This window comes from Anomaloglossus baeobatrachus, chromosome 5 (genome assembly GCF_048569485.1).
Source record: "Anomaloglossus baeobatrachus isolate aAnoBae1 chromosome 5, aAnoBae1.hap1, whole genome shotgun sequence".
NCBI lineage: Eukaryota > Metazoa > Chordata > Amphibia > Anura > Aromobatidae > Anomaloglossus > Anomaloglossus baeobatrachus.
In genome coordinates this window covers 442,705,211-442,725,129 of record NC_134357.1, presented here as the reverse complement: position 1 = coordinate 442,725,129, position 19,919 = coordinate 442,705,211, and the positions used below count along the sequence as shown (strand labels likewise).

General features: G+C 48.0%; 1 protein-coding gene across 1 annotated transcript in view; it reads right to left on the bottom strand.

Annotated features, from left to right (window-relative positions):
* Positions 1-19,919, bottom strand: part of COL20A1 (collagen type XX alpha 1 chain) — a 249,980-nt gene that overhangs the window by 105,496 nt on the left and 124,565 nt on the right. The gene's annotated exons all lie outside the window — the stretch shown is intronic.

Here is a 19,919-nt window from a genome sequence, read left to right as displayed (position 1 = left end):
CCGTCCCCTGCAGTGCTGCTGGTGGTCTGTAACCTACCTCCTGGCACTAAGTTTTAGATTGTCCGTTGTGGTCCGGTAGCTTGGAGCTATCCGGGCCCCGCACCCCACTGTGGCTAAGTGAAGGAGCCTGCTCTCAGGGCTCACGCTTGGGATTTCAGTGGGCTGCTTTCTAGGAAAGCCCTATCCCCCTCGTTGCACTAGTGCCCCGATTCTGGAGCTGGTGGGAACAGTCCATAAAGGCCCCATTTTCTTTAGGTTAATTGCCGGGTCGCCTGAAGCTTCTCCCCGACCTAAGGTCCGTGTACCCCGACCCGGACCAGAGATAGGACCAGGCTGCTGGCCGTCCTCCTCGACGGGTCCCAGGCACATAGCCTCAATCCCCTGCGACTGGGGGTCCAACTCCTCTAGGTCCAGACCACCGTCTACAACCTAATTTTCCTCTCCCCTGGGAGCTCCAACTCCCAGCTTCCTCAGAGCTCCTCACAGCTCGAGGGCTACCACTCGACTGACTGACCTTGACACCTCCCTGTCTAACCCCTAGGTGGGTGGCCCTATTCCTGCTTAAGCAGCTCACTGGTGTGCCTGACAGGTGTGGTGCAAAGTGTATCTAGGATTTGGGAATGCTGATGGAGGCAGCACTGCAGGACAGAGACCCAGAACCATGGGGGGTTGAATACCGCACGGGTAGGACAGTTTGTGCAGTACCCTGTGACGACCTCAATAGTCCAGGGACGTCACATTCCCCCTTGGTTAAACGTAGCTCATCCTCGAGCTACAGGACATCCAGAGGTTTATTTATTTATTTTTTTTTACTGCAAAAGAAAAAGGAATAACATTTTTATTAACATTACGGTTTTCATCCCACATAAGGGAGGTACATTTACTTGAACGTTTCACTAAGCTCTTAGGGGTACTTTGCACACTACGACATTGCAGCTGCGATGTCGGTAGGGTCAAATCGAAAGTGACGCACATCCGGCGTCGCTGTCGATATCGTAGTGTGTAAATCCTTTTTGATACGATTAACGAGTGCAAAAGCGTCGTAATCGTATCATCAGTGTACTGTCCGACATTTTCATAATTTCGCTGCAGCGACGATACGATGTTGTTCCTCGTTCCTGTGGCAGCACGTATCGCTGTGTGAGAAGCCGCAGGAGCGAGGTACATCAGCTTACCTGCGTCACCGCGGCTCACGCCGGCTATGCGGAAGGACGGAGGTAGGCGGGATGTTTACGTCCCGTTCATCTCCGCCCCTCCGCTTCTATTGGCCGCCTGCCGTGTGACGTCGCTGTGACGCCGCACGACCCGCCCCCTTAGGAAGGAGGCGGGTCACCGGCCAGAGCGACATCACAGGGCAGGTAAGTGCATGTGAAGCTGCCGTAGCGATAATGTTCGCTACGGCAGCTATCACAAGAGATCGCTGCTGCGACGGGGGCGGGGACTATCGCGCTCGGCATCGAAAGCATCGGCTTGCGATGTCGTAGTGTGCAAAGTACCCCTTAGAGTTCATATTTTATAAAAATAAACAGTGGAACGCTACCGGTTATGTTAGTAGCGGGGGCTCAACCTGCTCCGTTGCAGCCCCTTCCTGCGACAGTACAGTTCCAACATCCCAGATCCCATTAATCTGCCACCCAAAGAAACCTGACCCTCTGCATTCCTACTTGAGGTCTGTGACAGGGCTAAAGTCCCGGATTTTAAAAGGACGACTCTGGTAGGCACAGGAGGTACAACTTATTTACAGTGAGCACAAGTCCATGCTGGCCGCAACCAGTCCCGCAGCCATGGTCCATTTTTACTACTAATATACCTATGGAAAGAACGAAGCCCATGCACCTGGTGCAAACATCACATAAACCTTTCCTAAGCAGATGAGATACTCTGTTGATTAAACCCGGTAATCATCATTTTACATATAAACACCACTTATCATTGCTCAAGAATAATAACAAACTATGTAAAACAAGAAAAGAAAACACAGATTTCTAACATTCTAACTTTAGATAGCCTAGTACCGCTATCATCAATGCTTTTAATCCACGGCGGAGGCTGGCATGACCTTCTCATCAATCATGACGAGCCACTTCACATCTAGGGCATACCAGCCCCGCTCTTCACAATCCCGGGTATAAGACACCACCTCTCCCGGTTCCAGGCTACGGGCCGGATTCCCCCTTGGGAGATGCTTCTCTACATCTCTCCGGGAGACAAAACACCTCATCCGTGAGGCCCGCTTCCATGATGAACCCCCACCCATTATTGGGGTCAAAGCGCCTCACAAGATCACGGTGCCGCGGCTCTCAGACCCTGAATGTAGCTTTTCTCAGGTGCTCCTTTTCTCTCTGGTTACAGGCAGTAATCTCCCGTCATCATTGATCTCGGGTTGTTACTTCTAGTTGCAATTTCTTCAGTTGTCGTTCTCTTTCCCAGTAGGGGGCGTTAGCGTCCGGCCTCGCCTGCCTCACTGGTAGCTCTCGCAGGTAGATTCCTGTGGCCCCAGCAGCCGCTGGGATGCCGCACGGTGGCGCAGCTGGCAGCTCCTCAGGTTCCACCTCCGCCATGATGGAAAAAGAGACCGACTGCTCCACAGCCGGGGGTGCAGAGTCCGGGTGCTCCGTATCAAGGTACGGGCCCCGGTGATGCGGCCGAGTCTGGTCGGGCCGGTGTTGGGGTTAACCGCTGTCGTGACCTTTGTCGGGTGGCTGGGTCGGTGACTCTGGAGCTTGCTCTCTACAAATGGGGACTGGAGGTTCCGCTGCCGGTGTTGGGGTAGGCAGCTCGGCGTCCACCGTGGACGAGGGTGAAGGTGGTCGGAGCGCTTGCGACGGGCGGGGGCAGACCGGACCCCGCAGCCATATAGGCCGGGTCAACCGGGGCTGGGTAGCTGCTTAACCCTCTCCAACTCCCAGCTTCCTCGGAGCTCCTTACAGCTCGAGGGCTACTACTCGACTGACTGACCTTGACACCTCCCACCTCCCTGTCTGACCCCTAGGTGGGTGGCCCTATTCCTGCTTAAGCAGCCCACTGGTGTGCCTGACAGGTGTGGTGCAAAGTGTATCTAGGATTTGGAAATGCTGATGGAGGCAGCACTGCAGGATAGAAACCCAGAACCATGGGGGGTTGAATACCGCACGTGTAGGACAGTTTGTGCAGTACCCTGTGACGACCTCATTAGTCCAGGAGCGTCACACATTCACTAAGGATGATTCTGATATAGGCTGTATCCCGTCATTGCACCTGAAGATCAACTTGAGGGACACTACTCCAGAAACTAGGAATTACATATCTGTGCCTAAACCATTGTACCGTGAAGTAAAAGAATACCTGCAAGAACTAATCAACCAGGGTTGGGACCTCTCTTATTGTTTGCATTAGGAAGAAGCATGGCACATTGAGTCTCTGTTGTGACTATCAGGAACTAAATAGGAAGTCAATCCCTGATTGACACCCCATACCGAAGATTCAAGACATGCTGGATAACTTGTCAGGAAGTACCCGGTGCTCTGTCCTTGACCTGGGTAAGGCGTACCACTAAGGTTTTGAAGAATCCAGTAGACCTTTAACAGCATTCATCACATCATGGGAATTGTACAAGTTGATCTGTATACTATTTGGACTCAGCTCTGCCCCTGCAGAATTCCAGAGAAGCAAGGAAGCGTGTCTAGAGGAATTAAGAGATGATATCTCTCAGCCATACCTAGATGACAATGTGGTACAGAGCAAGACCTTCGCTGAACATGTGGAACACGTGAGGACCGTACTCAAACGCTATCAACAGCATAGAGTCGAGTTAACACCAAAGAAGTGTGAACTGTTTAAGAGAGAAGTTTGATTTCTGGGAAAAATCGTGTCTGGGGATGGATACACCATGGACCCATCGGAAATTGCTTTGGTAATGGCATTAAAAGACAAGCATCCGTCGACTGAGTGCAAGCTGAAGAAGGTCCTAGGTTTCCTCTCCTACAATAGAACTTACATCAAAAACTTCTCCAAGATTTCTGCTCCACTATACCTATATACTTTTGGGGGCAACAAAGTCAGTAACATCAAAGGGGAAGAACAGTGGCACTATCCCACCCAAGGGAAGAAACTAAATTCTTTCTAAGCAACAAATTACTTGGACTTTGAGTCACCAGGAGATATTGGAAGAACTAGTTGACTACCAAGTCAAACCACCCGTAATGAGATATCCTGACTTTAACCTACCGTACCATTCGTCCTTCATTGTCATGCTTCTCAAGTGGGACTTGGAGCTGCCCTCTATCAGCATCAAAATGGCAAATTGAGAGTCATTGGTTACGGTTCCAGAACACTGACAGATGCTGAGAAGAATTACCATTTACATTTGGGAAAATTAGCGTTCCTGGCCATGAAGTGGGCTATCTGTGAATCATTTAGAGATTATTTCTATTCCAGCCAAGAATTTGAAGTTTACACCAACAATAACCCCTTGACATGCGTCCTTACTACAGCCAAACTGAACGCTACGGGTCAAAGGAGGGTAGTTCAACTAGCTGACTGCAACTTTAGCATTAAGTATAGGCCTGGGAAATGCTGATGGAGACGGCTTGTCAAAAAATTACGTGAGAAAAGTGGTCCAGGAAAACTTCATTCATACTGGGAAGACAAGGTGTATGTGGTTATTAAGAGAAAGTCCTATGACAGCCCAGTTTATGAAGTCAGACTGGAAACAGGAGACAATAAAACAAGAATAGTGCATCAGAATTTCCTACTACCCTGTGAGTACCTTCCACCACAGCAAGATAGTCAAGAAGTGGCTCAACGGCGACCAAGATCAGCAAAGACACTACCACAGATAGCAGCGTCTGAAGTGGACAAGTGACCTTGAGAGTTCAGATGAGGAAGATCCCACTTACGTGCTTCGCCTACCATCAGAAAGTGATATTTAGGGGTACTTTGCACACTGTGACATCGCAAGCCAATGCTTGCGATGCCGAGTGCGATAGTACCCGCCCCCGTCTCAGCAGCGATATCTTGTGATTGCTGCCGTAGCGAACATTATCGCTACGGCAGCTTCACATGCACTCACCTGCCCTGTGACGTCGCTCTGGCCGGCGACCCGCCTCCTTCCTAAGGGGGCGGGTCGTGCGGCGTCACAGCAACGTCACACGTCAGGCGGCCAATAGAAGTGGAGGGGCGGAGATGAGCGGGACGTAAACATCCCGCCCACCTCCGTCCTTCCGAATAGCCGGCGTGAGCCTCGGTGACGCAGGTAGGAGATGTTCCTCGCTCCTGCAGCTTCACACACAGCGATGCGTGCTTCCGCAGGGAAACGAGGAACAACATCGTACCGTCGCTGCAGTGGCATTATGGAAATGTTGGACCCTACACCGATGATACGATTACGACGCTTTTGCGCTCGTTAATCGTATCATAAAGGATTTACACACTACGATATCGACAGCGACGCCGCGGATGTGTGTCACTTTCGATTTGACCCCTCCGACATCACACCTGCGATATCGTAGTGTGCAAAGTACCCCTTACAATCTTCATGAAAGTGAACTAAGCCCTGAAGCTCTAGAGGTCATACCATGAAACCCATCCGAGAATTAGATCAGACCTGAAAATGAAGCCTTAGTTGCTGGAGATACTGTTAAGAATCTAAGAATGGAGGAATCACCAGAACGTTAAGAAATTGTCGATCCAACAGAAGATCTAGAACCTATGGGCATAGTTCTGAGTGCCTCTGAGGGTGTTCGGGCCCTGGATATGGAAACAGGAATCCCCGTACCTGATGAGTCCATAACATCAGTAGAAATACCCAGCAGGAAAGCTTTGACCCGAGAAGTGAGAAAACCAGCAATGATGAACTATGATACATTAGATGAACCAGGTAGCGTACCAAGGACTGTCATGTTGAAACAGTTATTGCTGCCTATGAAACAATTAAGTCAACCTGAGTGGTATCTACCAGCAATATAGTTTTCAGAGAACTTTAACTAGAGTGTATGGCTATAATGGAGAGCTACGGGGGGATAAAATGGTACAGAGCTCCTAGGCTGACCTACGGCTAGCTGTTCCTTATCCCAACGTGACCCTGTTTCCTGTCCAGGCCCTAACAACTGTGTCCCCACCACCCAGGGAATTGACCCAGACGGAGCCCAACAACCCACCAACACAGAACAACAGACGTGGCTAACAAAAAACCTCATACACCCCAAAAACCTACACTGGGAACAATCAAGTAAATACAGATGAGGAATAATAAGGAAAAGAAGGTAGAACAAAAACAATAAAATTGCACAAACTGCAGCAGACAGCATAGCAGCAACCATCACGTCCTCCCTGCTCCTAGGCTAGCTTCTAACTGGATAGAATAACCAGCAAAATACCCAGGAAGCAGAGGGCTTATATCCTGGATGGAAGTGATTAAGTGCTGACAGCTGAGCAAGTCTGCTGCTGCACAAGTGAAGGAATTAACTCTTAATGTGCCCAAAGAAAAAAACTACATTTAAAGTGCATGGACCTAGATGGTAAATGAGAAAGCTGACCCCGAGTCTTTCCTTATGCATGTGACAATAGACTCTTCATTTTAACTTGAACCAAAGGACTTTGTACTAACAGTGAATAGTAAAATTACTGTGAGACTAGTTATTCTGAGCTGGATGAAGATGGAAGAACAGTTCCAGCTGTCCAAAAAAAAACCATTGATTGTTCATTTGTTTTTTTCTTGCAGGAGACCATCAAGCAAGAATTTAGTCAGAATAAGTTTATGTTCTTATTGATGTTTTAATGTTGATTGCATAATAACTATCTCTAACATAGACACAGAGTCACATAATTTATCTCCTTTCTCAAGAGCTGTAACGGGGGAAACAGTGGCCCACTAGCGAAGTAAGTGAAACAGCCTACCAGTGATTGATCTTTTACGACAAATGTCAGGGACAGCATTAAAATAGTGGGGGAGAGTGTAACAAGTAGGAAGTACACAGATGATCTAAAATTATCCAGCAACTGTGGAGTTAAGGCAGCAGCAGGACACAGGAAGTATCCAGCAGTGACCAGGGGATCCTGGGAAGCAGTGAGAGTGTATTTGCCTCTCTGCAAAAGGAAAGAAGTGTTTGTCTCTGCAAAGACGGAGCATTGCTTAGAAAATGTAGTGTGTGTATCCTGAAAAGGCCTAAGTGGAATGCGATAAAACATCGCATTCCACTAGGACCAATATTAGCCTATTTGTCAGCACACATGAGCGATTATTTTCTCGGCCCCAATCGGACAGAGATAACAATCGAAGCATGCTACGATTGTAATGCGAAACTGTTTCTCTCGCACCCATTCAAGTCTATGGGGTGAGAGAATGATCGCACTAAACTCGCGGTACACCGGTGTACCGCGAGTGCAGTGCGAGAATGGCAATAGCCGGCTACGGAGGAGAGAGGGAGATAAATCCCTCCTCTCCTCCGTGCCGGCCCGTCCCTCCTCAGTGCCGGCTCGCCCCTCCTCAGTGCGGCCCGTCCCCGCAGCTGAGGTCTGATCGCATGATCGGACCTCAGTCGCAATGACACTCGACTCCTGCTGTGCTGCCAGCGTGAGCCAAGTGTCATGCGAGGATTGCATTAGTCCCCGTGTGGCCCCGGCCAAAGAGTCAAGCTACAGAGGCCAGCCAGTCCAGGAAAGAATCTGTCAGGAGTGGAGAATAGCTAGGATAGTTCAAGAGCAAACTCTGTTGTGCAGCAGAAGAATACAGGAGAACAGAAAAGAAGAGTGACCGAGTATAGAATTCACCCCTCCCCCTCACCTCACTGCATGATACAGTACAGTGTTCTGCTCTGTGTAAGGAGACAAGATATTCTGTGAACACTGTCGGGTATGTTATTATGGAAGTCCTGGGTGAAGATTATTAAAGCCTTCCATCTGCTATTGTCTGGAACAGTGATATATAGCAGTGTACTTGCTGGAAACTATTACATCACTTCATGCATAGACAGGGTCGGCTCCAGGTTTTTGTGGGCCCTGGGCGAAAGAGCCTCAGTGGGCCCCATCCACACATTGACATGCACAGATACATACACATACAGGCATACGTACACATACTTATTTAAAGAGAAATTCACAAAAACACATAAATAGACATAAATCTATACACAGTCATATACACTGACAGACATAGATACACATCATACATGCGCGCGCGCACGCACGCACGCACACACACATTATTTTTATATATTTATCCTGTATATATTTCTAATATTGGGAAGCTGGCAACAGTCTCATTCACCTCCCGGCTTGTCTAACAGACATGGCCGCACATAGAGCACACTAACACTGCTGTATATACATCACAAGAGAGGCTGGGGACATACACATTACTGGGGGGAATACATATTACTGAGGAAAGGGGTATACAGCAATGATAGGAGGGCAGTGACTCTGAGGTGGGGGGACAAACAGCTGTGAGGTGGGGGGTGACATGCAGCTCTGGGCGTATACAGCTCTGGGGTGGGGTGGGGGACATTCAGCTCTGGGGGGTATACAGCACTGGGGTGGGGGGACATACAGCTCTGAGGGGGTATACAGCACCTGGGTAAAGGGAACATACAGCTCTAAGGGGGTATACAGCACCTGGGTGGAGGGGACATACAACTCTGGGGGTATAGTAGTATGCAGCCCCCATGTGTTATGAAGCCCCCATTGTCCTCCATATAGTATTATGTAGCCCCCATATGCACTATGCAGCCCCCATATAACATTAAGCAGCCCCCATATAGCACAATGCAGACCCATATAGCATTAGCCACCTTCATGTAGTATACAGCCCACATATAGCACAATGCAGACACATATAGCATTAGGCACCTTCATGTAGTATACAGCCCACATATAGCACAATGCAGACCCAGATAGCAATAGGCACCCTCATGTAGTATACAGCCCACATATAGCACAATACAGACCCAGATAGCATTAGGCACCCTCATGTAGTATACAGCCCCTATATACCACAGTGCAGAGCCAGATAGCATTAGGCACCCTCATGTAGTATACAGCCCCTATATACCACAGTGCAGAGCCAGATAGCATTAGGCACCCTCATGTAGTATATAGCCCCTATATACCACAGTGCAGAGCCAGATAGCATTAAGCACCCTCATGTAGTGCAGAGCCCCTATATAGTATACTGCAGAGTCAGATAGCATTAGGCACCCTCATGTAGTATACAGCCCCTATATACCACAGTGCAGAGCCAGATAGCATTAGGCACCCTCATGTAGTACACAGCACCTATATAGGACAGTGCAGAGCCAGATAGCATTAGGTATCCTCAAGTAGTACACAGCCCTATATAGTACAGTGCAGACCCAGACAGCACAGTGCAGAGCCAGATAGCATTAGGCACCCTCATGTAGTATACAGCTTGTATATAGCACAGTGCAGAGCCAGATAGCAATAGGCAGCCTCTTGTAGCATACAGCTTGTATATAACACAGCCTGTATATAGCACAGTGCAGAGCCAGATAGCAATAGGCATCCTCATGTAGCATACAGCTTGTATATAGGCTATATACAAGCTGTATGCTACATGAGGCTAACTATTGCTATCTGGCTCTGCACTGTGCTGTATACAGGCTATGCTATATAATATAGCACAGCCTGTATAAAGCACAATGCAGAGCCAGATAGCAGTAGGCACCCTCATATAGTATACAGTGATTAATACTCACTTCTCCTCATTCCCCAGCTGATCCGGTCTCCTCAGCGCGTCCATTGCTGTTGCTCGCTCTGACCTCTCAGCAGGCACTCAGTGATGACGTCACCGCGCTCTGCTGCAGACCTGTCAGAACGCCGACAGTTACAGTGGGGAGAATGATCAGAGAGGGAGCGCGCCGCTCACTCTCTCATCATTGCTCTCAATTGTATTGGCACCTGCGATGCCGATACAATTGAAAGCACGATCCTCGGCGTGGGGAGGGGTGCGGTGACAGCGCGGCCACCGGGCCCCCCTGAGTAGCGGTGCGCCACTCCTGCCACCGCGAGTGGGCCCCCCCGGCAGCTCAGGGCCCCAGCATTTGATTGGGTTTGCCGGGTGCTGGCGCCGGCCCTGTGTATAGAAGATGCTGATGAGCCCTTATTTAATCCTCCATATTTCGAAAGAAATCATGTTTACTTTGCCCAGCCTCCCTATACAGACTGGCGGACATACAACAGAGGATCTGTATGCTCCACTTTGTGGTGTAGTGTATAGAGTATTTTTCATCTCTCCTGTGTGGGTGTAGTATACAGAGGATCTTTCAGCTTCTCTTTTTGGTTTAGTATATAGAGGATTTGTCAGCTCCCCTTTGTGGTGCAGTATATAGAAGATCTGTCATCTTTCCTATGTGGTGTGCTATATAGACAATCTGTCCCGTGTGGTGTAGTATATAGAGTATCTCTCATCTCTCTTGTGTGGTGTAGTATATAGAGATATGTCAGCTCCCCTTTGTGGTGTAGTATATAGAGGATCTGTCATCTCACCTGTGTGGTGTAATATATAGAGGATCTGTTAGCTCTCTTAATATCTAGCGGATCTGTCAGTCCTCCTGTGTTGTATAGTATATATAAAGGATCTATCAGCTCTCCTGTGTGGTGTAGTATATAAAGAATCTATCAGCTCTCCTGTGTGGTGTAGTATATAAAGGATCTGCCAACTCTCCTTTGCTGTGTAGTATATGTATCCTGCCGACAATTCTCATGCTGCCTGTGACATCACAATTACAGAGCAGCTCCTTCTCTTCCACTTGGTGGTGTATTATATAGAGTATCTTTCCTCTCTAGTGTGTGGTGTAGTATATAGAGGATCTCTCATCTCTCCTGTGTGGTGTACTATATAGAAGATATGTCCTGTGTGGCGTAGTATATAGACCCCTTTAAATTTTTCACTCTTTGTTTCATTGTAGCCATTTGGTAAATTCAAAAAAGGTCATTTTTTTCTCATTAATGTACACTTTGCACCCCATCTTGACAGAAAACTCCCCCAGAAATGTAGACATTTTTACAAATTTATTAAACAAGAAAAACTGAAATATCACATGGTCATAAGTATTCAGACTCTTTGCTCAGTATTAAGTAGAAGCACCCTTTTGAGTTAATACAGCCATGACTCTTTTTGGGAATGATGCAACAAGTTTTTCACACCCGGATTTGGAGATCCTCTGCCATTCTTCCTTGCAGATACTCTCCAGTTCCCTCAGATTGGATGGTGAATGTTGGTGGACAGACATTTTCAGGTCTCTCCAGAGATGCTCGATTAGGTTTAGGTCAGGGCTCTGGCTGGGCTAGTTAAGAATGGTCACAGAGTTGTTCTGAAGCCACTCCTTTGTTATTTTACCTGTGTTCTTATCGTCATTCTCTTGTTGGAAGATGAACCTGTGGCCAAGTCTGAGGTCCAAAGCACTCTGGAAGAGGTGTTCTACCAGGATATCTCTGTACTTGGCCGCATTCATCTTTCCTTTAATTGCAACCAGTCGTCCTGTGCCTGCAGCTGAAAAAAAAACCCTATTATTGTGCATGTTCAATATCAACAGCCACCCCCTCCATGATTTGGTAGGTTGAGAGTGGTTGTTACATCGGTATTCCGCACCTGTGTTACCTATACCTTTATCATGGTGGGCCGGCTGCATCCTGCGAGTGCATTTGCCATTTTGACCTGAGTTGGCTGGTGGCTTTTTTCTGTTTTTTTTTTATTTTTTTTCATTGATTTTATGTCCTTTTCGGTGAATCATAGCTGAAAAACACCCATATCGCATGATGCTGCTACCACCATGTTTCACTGTTGGGATTGTATTGGGCAGGTGATGAGCAGTGCCTGTTTTCTCCACACATACTGCTTAGAATTATCACCAAAAAGTTCTACCTTCGTTTCATCAGACCAGACAATCTTATTTCTCATAGTCTGGGAGTCCTTCATGTGTTTTTTTGCAAACTCTATGTGTCCTCTCATATGTCTTGCACTGAAGAGAGGCTTCCATCGTGCCACTCTGCCAGAAAGGCCCAACTGGTGGAGGCCTGCAGTGATAGTTGACTTTGTGAAACTTTCTCCCATCTCCCTACTGCATCTCTGGAGCTCAGCCACAGTGATCTTGGGGTTCTTCCTTACCTCTCTCACCAAGGCTCTTCTCCCACGATTGCTCAGTTTGGCTGAACAGCTAGGTCTAGGAGGAGTTCTGGTGGTTCCAAACGTCTTCCATTTAAGGATTATTACTGTGCTCTAAGGAACCTTAGTACTGCAGAAATTCTTTTGTAACCTTGGCCAGATCTGTGCCTTGCCACAATTCTGTCTCTGAGCTCCTTGAACAATTCCTTTGACCTCATGATTCTCATTTGGTCTGACATGCACTGTGAGCTGTGAGGTCTTATATAGACAGGTGTGTGCCTTTCCAAATCAAGTCCTATCAGTTTAATAAAACACAGCTGGACTCCAATGAAGGCGTAGAACCATCTCAAGGAGGATCACAATGAAATGGACAGCATGTGACTTAAATATGAGTGTCTGAGCAATGGGACTGAATACTTATGACCATGTGATATTTCTGCTTTTCTTGTTTACTAAATTTGCAAAAATGTGTACATTTCTGTTTTTTTCTGTCAAGATGGGGTGCAGAGTGTACATTAATGAGAAAAAAATGAAATTTTTGGAATTTACCAAATGGCTGCAATGAAACAAAGATTGAAAAATGTAAAGGGGTCTGAATACCTTTTATTACGACTGTAGGATCTGTCCTGTGTGTTTTAATGTACAGAGTATCTTTCATCTTTCCTGTGTGGTGTAGTACACAAAGGATCTGTCATCTCTCCTGCACACCTCCCAACTTTTAAAAGAAGGGAAAGAAGGACGTTTGCCACACCCATATCCATGCCCCTAACCACACCAATTCAGCAATGCCGATCACATTGTTTTAGAAACAATAATTAAAAAATATAGAGAGATTTATTTCTAACAAGTAATAAATTAAAATATGAATGCAAACTTGGTGGTGTTACTTTAAATTAGAATATTTTAAACTGCAAAATTCTATTTTAAAGCATATCTTTCCAATAAATCTGCACCATGTACAAAACAGACTTCATGACAGATCCGCTCTATTAGATAAAATATCTTTAATAATATTGTGCTTTTGGTTAATGGGAGGAATTAGTGAATACAGGCGACTTACTGTTCTGCTTGTCTGCTGAAATCATGAGAAGCAATTACCCTCACCGACAGGATCACCGGCAGGAGCCGTCCGTGATCGCTCTGAGTCAGAACAGGTAGATAGTTAAGCTATGTTCGCACGTTGCGTTTTTTCCCGCGTTTCCGCAGCGTTTTTAGCGGCAGCGTTTTTGCGCTAAAACGCATGCATTTTTGTTTTCCAGCAAAGTCTATGGGAAAAGATGAAATCCTGTCTGCACTTTGCTTTTTTTTCTGCAGCGTTTAATTTGCATATTTTGGGTCAAAAACCATGCTGAAAAAGAAGCAGCATGTCAGTTGTTTTTGCCATTTCTGCAGCGTTTCATTAACATTGGAGTCAATGAGAAATGGCAAAATGCAACCAAAAGCACAATTCCTGCGTTTTTCATGCTTTTTACCTGCTTTTCCACTGCGTTTTAGGCTCCAAAAACGCATGCTTTTCTGGCAAAAAATTAAAGGGTTCTAATGTTCCTTTACACACACACAATAACCGAAAATTTAAATGTTATGAAATAATAAATTTCACAAATTTTTCGATTAAAATGTGAATAACCGCTATAATTTCATTATAATTGTTGATTTTACATATACGGTAGTTATATTAAAAGTGAATATAATTTTTTTTCCTCTTTTTTCATTCTTTTTGACTATTCCAACTTTATTTCTCAGTGTCTTGATCAACAAAACGCATCTGCAGAAACGCAGGTGAAAAAGCAGGTAAAAAGCGCTGAAAACGCACTAAAAACGTGGTAAATACGCATGCGTTTTTAGCGTTAAAAAATGGTCAAAAGCCATTTGGTCAAAAACCAAGGGCAGGAAAACATGCAGAATAAACTGCAGGCACTATGACGCAACGAGCGCACATAGCCTTAGCGACTCCACTCCTGTATGTTTTTAGCCCCTTGATAATAAAAAATACAAACGTTCCCGATAATCCCCTGAATTGCCCCAATTAACCAACAGCACATTATTATTACTTGTATAATTTTGGCCAAAAAAAGCAGAGTGGACCTGTCACATTAAAGGCCACTTTACACACAGCGACATCGCTAGCGATATCGCTGGTGAAAGCACCCGCCCCCGTCGGTTGTGCATCACGGGCAAATCGCTGCCCGTTGCACACAACGTCGCTAGGACCCGTCACAAATACTTACCTGCCTAGCGACGTCGCTGTGGCCGGCGAACAGCCTCCTTTCTTAGGGGGAGGTTCGTTCGGCGTCACAGCGGCATCACCCTATAGAAGCGGAGGGGCGGAGATGAGCGGCCGGAATATCCCGCCCACCACCTTCCTTCCTCATTGCCGGCGGCCGCAGGTACAATGTTGTTCCTCGTTCCTGCGGTGTCACACATAGCGATTAGTGATGAGCGAGCATGCTTGTCACTACTCGGTACTCGCACGAGTATCACTGTACTCGGGCTGCTCGGCGGGGACCGAGTAATCTCGCGATACTCGTGCTTTACTCGTGGTCTTCATTTCTGCATGTTGGCGCTCTTTTGAGAGCCAGCCCTCATGCAGGGATTGGCTGGCAGACCACTGCAATGCCACAGCCCTGTTAGTTGTGGAATTGCAGTGATTGGCCGGCCTGCACAGCGTCACCGAGCCTTTATATAGGCCGGCGCGCTGTGCTCTGCTCACAGCTATTCTGACAGTGAGTGTAGGGAGAGTGTCGCTGATTCAGGGAAAGCTTTGCGGCCCTTTATAGTTAGTTCCGGAGCAGGGCTGCAAACAGTGTGACCAGAAGTCCTTCTCAGGACTATTCTAGTTGTATACAGGCAGGCAGGGTATAGCCAGGTCGGAGTACAGTAGCAGAGTCCTTCTCAGGACTATTGTTGCTATATACAGGCAGGGTATAGCCAGGTCGGAATACAGGCTAGTGACCAGAAGAGTCCTTGTCAGGACTATTGTAGCAGTATACAGGCAGGCAGGCAGGGTATATATAGCCATTCCTAGTGGTGACCGTATACCAGCCTTCATCATATCTGGGGCTGGTGTACACAGTGTAAAACAGTCCAGATAGTGTCAGACTTCTCAGTAATTGTCGCTCCTAAAAACCAGTTATGTTCTTATTGCGTCCGTGCTTGCATTTAAAAACAGCACGTGTGTGGCAGTCGGTGGCAGGGTACAGGTGCGCGTTTTGCACAAACTATTATATAACGCACAAGTCTAGTGTATAATACACGTCAGTCAGCAGTGTCTGATAGTGTCAGACTTCTCAGTAATTGTCGCTCCTAAAAACCAGTTATGTTCTTATTGCGTCCGTGCTTGCATTTAAAAACAGCACGTGTGTGGCAGTCGGTGGCAGGGTACAGGTGCGCGTTTTGCACAAACTATTATATAACGCACAAGTCTAGTGTATAATACACGTCAGTCAGCAGTGTCTGATAGTGTCAGACTTCTCAGTAATTGTCGCTCCTAAAAACCAGTTATGTTCTTATTGCGTCCGTGCTTGCATTTAAAAACAGCACGTGTGTGGCAGTCGGTGGCAGGGTACAGGTGCGCGTTTTGCACAAACTATTATATAACGCACAAGTCTAGTGTATAATACACGTCAGTCAGCAGTGTCTGATAGTGTCAGACTTCTCAGTAATTGTCGCTCCTAAAAACCAGTTATGTTCTTATTGCGTCCGTGCTTGCATTTAAAAACAGCACGTGTGTGGCAGTCGGTGGCAGGGTACAGGTGCGCGTTTTGCACAAACTATTATATAACGCACAAGTCTAGTGTATAATACACGTCAGTCAGCAGTGTCTGATAGTGTCAGACTTCTCAGTAATTGTCGCTCCTAAAAACCAGTTAGGTTCTTATTGCGTCCGTGCTTGCATTTAAAAACAGCACGTGTGTGGCAGTCGGTGGCAGGGTACAGGTGCGCGTTTTGCACAAACTATTATATAACGCACAAGTCTAGTGTATAATACACGTCAGTCAGCAGTGTCTGATAGTGTCAGACTTCTCAGTAATTGTCGCTCCTAAAAACCAGTTATGTTCTTATTGCGTCCGTGCTTGCATTTAAAAACAGCACGTGTGTGGCAGTCGGTGGCAGGGTACAGGTGCGCGTTTTGCACAAACTATTATATAACGCACAAGTCTAGTGTATAATACACGTCAGTCAGCAGTGTCTGATAGTGTCAGACTTCTCAGTAATTGTCGCTCCTAAAAACCAGTTATGTTCTTATTGCGTCCGTGCTTGCATTTAAAAACAGCACGTGTGTGGCAGTCGGTGGCAGGGTACAGGTGCGCGTTTTGCACAAACTATTATATAACGCACAAGTCTAGTGTATAATACACGTCAGTCAGCAGTGTCTGATAGTGTCAGACTTCTCAGTAATTGTCGCTCCTAAAAACCAGTTAGGTTCTTATTGCGTCCGTGCTTGCATTTAAAAACAGCACGTGTGTGGCAGTCGGTGGCAGGGTACAGGTGCGCGTTTTGCACAAACTATTATATAACGCACAAGTCTAGTGTATAATACACGTCAGTCAGCAGTGTCTGATAGTGTCAGACTTCTCAGTAATTGTCGCTCCTAAAAACCAGTTAGGTTCTTATTGCGTCCGTGCTTGCATTTAAAAACAGCACGTGTGTGGCAGTCGGTGGCAGCGTCAGGCTCCACGTTGTCCCTGGATAGAGACGTGCATGAGGGCCTCAAAACATTGTTCCCATTGCAAAGGAGTGGGTCTCCTGTCGTTGTAATGTCCATTCTGCAAAGAATGGGCGAAAAAATTTACCACTGGGGGTATACCTGAAACAAAGGCCTAAGTATTGCAATTTGTAACGGTCATCATCATGGTGGCGCATGAGGAGAAGGAGGAGCAGTCCAGCGATTAGCCAAACTCCAGAAGTGTGTACCCATGGGTGAGTGGAGGTACATGGCAAACTTTAAATTCCGCTCTCATTTGCTGGTGGTGTGGTGAAGTCTGGCCCAATCCAACCCTTGTTCATCTTGATCAGAGTCAGCTTGTCAGCATTTTCAGTTGACAGGCGGGTGCGTTTATCTGTAATGATTCCACCTGCGGCACTAAAAACACGCTCTGACAAAACGCTAGCAGCAGGGCAGGCCAGGCCTTCCAAGGCGTAGAGAGCCAATTCATGCCACGTGTCCAGCTTGGATACCCAATAATTGTAAGGCACAGAGGAATGTCGGAGTACAGTTGTTCGATCTGCAAGGTACTCCTTCAGCATCTGGGCAAACTTAGGATTTCTTGTGGCACTACCCCGCACCTCAGGGGCTGTGGTACGTGAGGGGCTGAGAAAACTGTCACACATCTTAAAGACTGTTCCCCTACCTCTGGCGGATTGGACTTGTGCCTCTCTCGGCTGTACGCCTCGGTTGTCCACTGATTCATGACCTATGCCGCTAGCGTTTTGTGAGGGGAATGCTTTGCCTACTTCCGTGACTATGGCCTTCTGGAACTGCTGCATTTTGCCTGACCTCTCCGCCTCGGGAATAAGAGACATAAAGTTCTCCTTTTAGCGTGGGTCTAACAGTGTTACCAACCAGTAATGATTGTCGGCCAAGATGTTCTTAACGCGAGGGTCACGAGACAGGCAGCTTACCATAAAGTCAGCCATGTGTGCCAGACTCTTAACAGCCATCACTTCAGTATCCTGACCGACACGATGACTGAACATGCTGTCCTCCTCCTCCTCATCATCTACCCTGTCCTCTGGCCAGCCACGCTGAACCGAGGATATGACTGCATGTCATATCCTCAATTTGGCCAGAGAGTTGCTCCATGTCTTCATCCTCCTCCTCGTCATAGTCCTCCACTGCACGTTGTGATGAGACGAGGCTGGGCTGTGTGTTATCATCACCCACACCCACTACTGTTTCTTGCTGAAACTCATCGCGCTCCGCCTGCAATGCATCATGTTTGTTTTCTGAGCAGAGACCATTTTAGAAGGCAGAGAAGCGGTATGGTGACGCTAATAATGTCGTCATCGCCGCTCACCATCTTGTTGTAGTCCTCAAAGTTTTGGCGGATGGTGCATAGGTCGGACATCCATCTCCACTCCTCAGGTGTTATGTGTGGAGTTTGACCCATTTCCCGACGGCTTAGGTGATGCAGGTACTCAACAACTGCCCTCTTCTGCTCACATATCCTGACCAACATGTGCAGAGTTGAATTCCAACGCGTGGGGACATCACACACCAGTCTGTGTGCCGGAAGATGCAAACGGCGTCTTAAGGCGGCAAGGCCGGCTGAAGCAGTAGGTGACTTTCGAAAATGTGCAGACAGGCGGCGAACTTTTACCAGCAGATCAGACAGCTCTGACTATGACTTTAGAAACCGCTGAACCTCGAGGTTGAGCACATGGGCCAAGCATGGAACATGTGTCAGCTGGCCTCGCCTCAAAGCCGCCACCAGGTTCCGGCCATTGTCACACACCACCTTTCCTGGCTTTAGGTTCAGAGTTGTGAGCCAGTGATCTGCCTGCTGTTTCAGAGCTGTCCACACCTCTTCTGCATTGTGGGGTTTGTCACCTATGCAGATTAGCTTCAGCACTGCCTGTTGCCGCTTCGCCGAGGCAGTGCTGCAGTGCTTCTGTGTCGCCCTGGACAAGCCAGGGGCCACAGAGCACAACACTTAAACACCCCACACTCCCTGCAGGCATATCATAGTCAAAACACAAAATCCTTGTTGCCTTCCCCAGGGGCTGTTGTCCACACCAGGGTGTGGAGCCAGGCGGTTGGTCTCCACCCACCGAGGAGGAGGGAAAACACAGGCAGTGAGAGTTAAGCTAAGGAAGTGGAAGGAGGAAAGTAGTAGAGAGGAGAAAAGTGACAGCAAAGAGCCTGAAGTTGGTCCGGGTGTGTGGCCTGGACAGGACAGCAAGGTTGGCAGGATGTGCTGACCGTCTGCAGTGGAGGCCGATTGGAGTCTGCCGTAAGGACCGTGGACGGGTGGTGACCCGGCCGTACCGGACCGGTATACAAAGCGAAGCCAGCACCATTGGCAGAGGACTTTCGGATCCCGGCAAGGCTTGGTGTCGCCGTGAATTTGCCAAATCCGTTATTGAAGGGGACCTCAGGGTTTCCAAACAGCCAAGTCCAGATAGAAGGCAACCGTACAACCGTGAAGGGGAGACACAGCCACCGGCAAGGGCAACCGTCTCCCAGGGCCAGCGCCTGTGGGCAAAAGGGGCTCCTCCGGCCCATATCCAGGTCAGGGAGCGGGTTACCGTTGGGAAACCATCACTACCAACACTTAACTTCGGTGCAGGGAGAGACAGTCATCACTAACCTGCAGGGAGGAACTACCGCAGCCGTCCGAGTGACCTGTCCATCCAGCCACTTGTTTTACCCTGAACTGTGTCATCATCATTGGGCTGAGTGAGTACCTCCGTGCCGTGCGGCACAGCGCTGCCCCTGCGACCATGCACTTCATCAGGCCCCGCAACCCGCCTGTCATCCATCTCTACCCCATCACCAGGCCCCGGGACAACCAACCCCCCTACCCACGTAGGGGAGAAATAACAACAAAGCTGCTCCCTGTCACAGGCTCCCGGGATCCCCGTCCAGAGCAGCGGTGGTGTCCACACAATCACCACAACCGTGGGTGGCGTCACGGACAATATCCCCAAAACCCAAACCACCCCTTTTCACTCACGGGCGAGTAGCGCCGCTCGAGTCCCCGGGATCCGGCCATCGCTCGAGCCAACGAGCAGCAGCAGCCGTAGAGCTGCGTCAGCCGGACCCGAGCAGTGGGAGAGCGCACCGTCCCCTCCTCCGCCAGCGACACTTACAGCTTGGGAC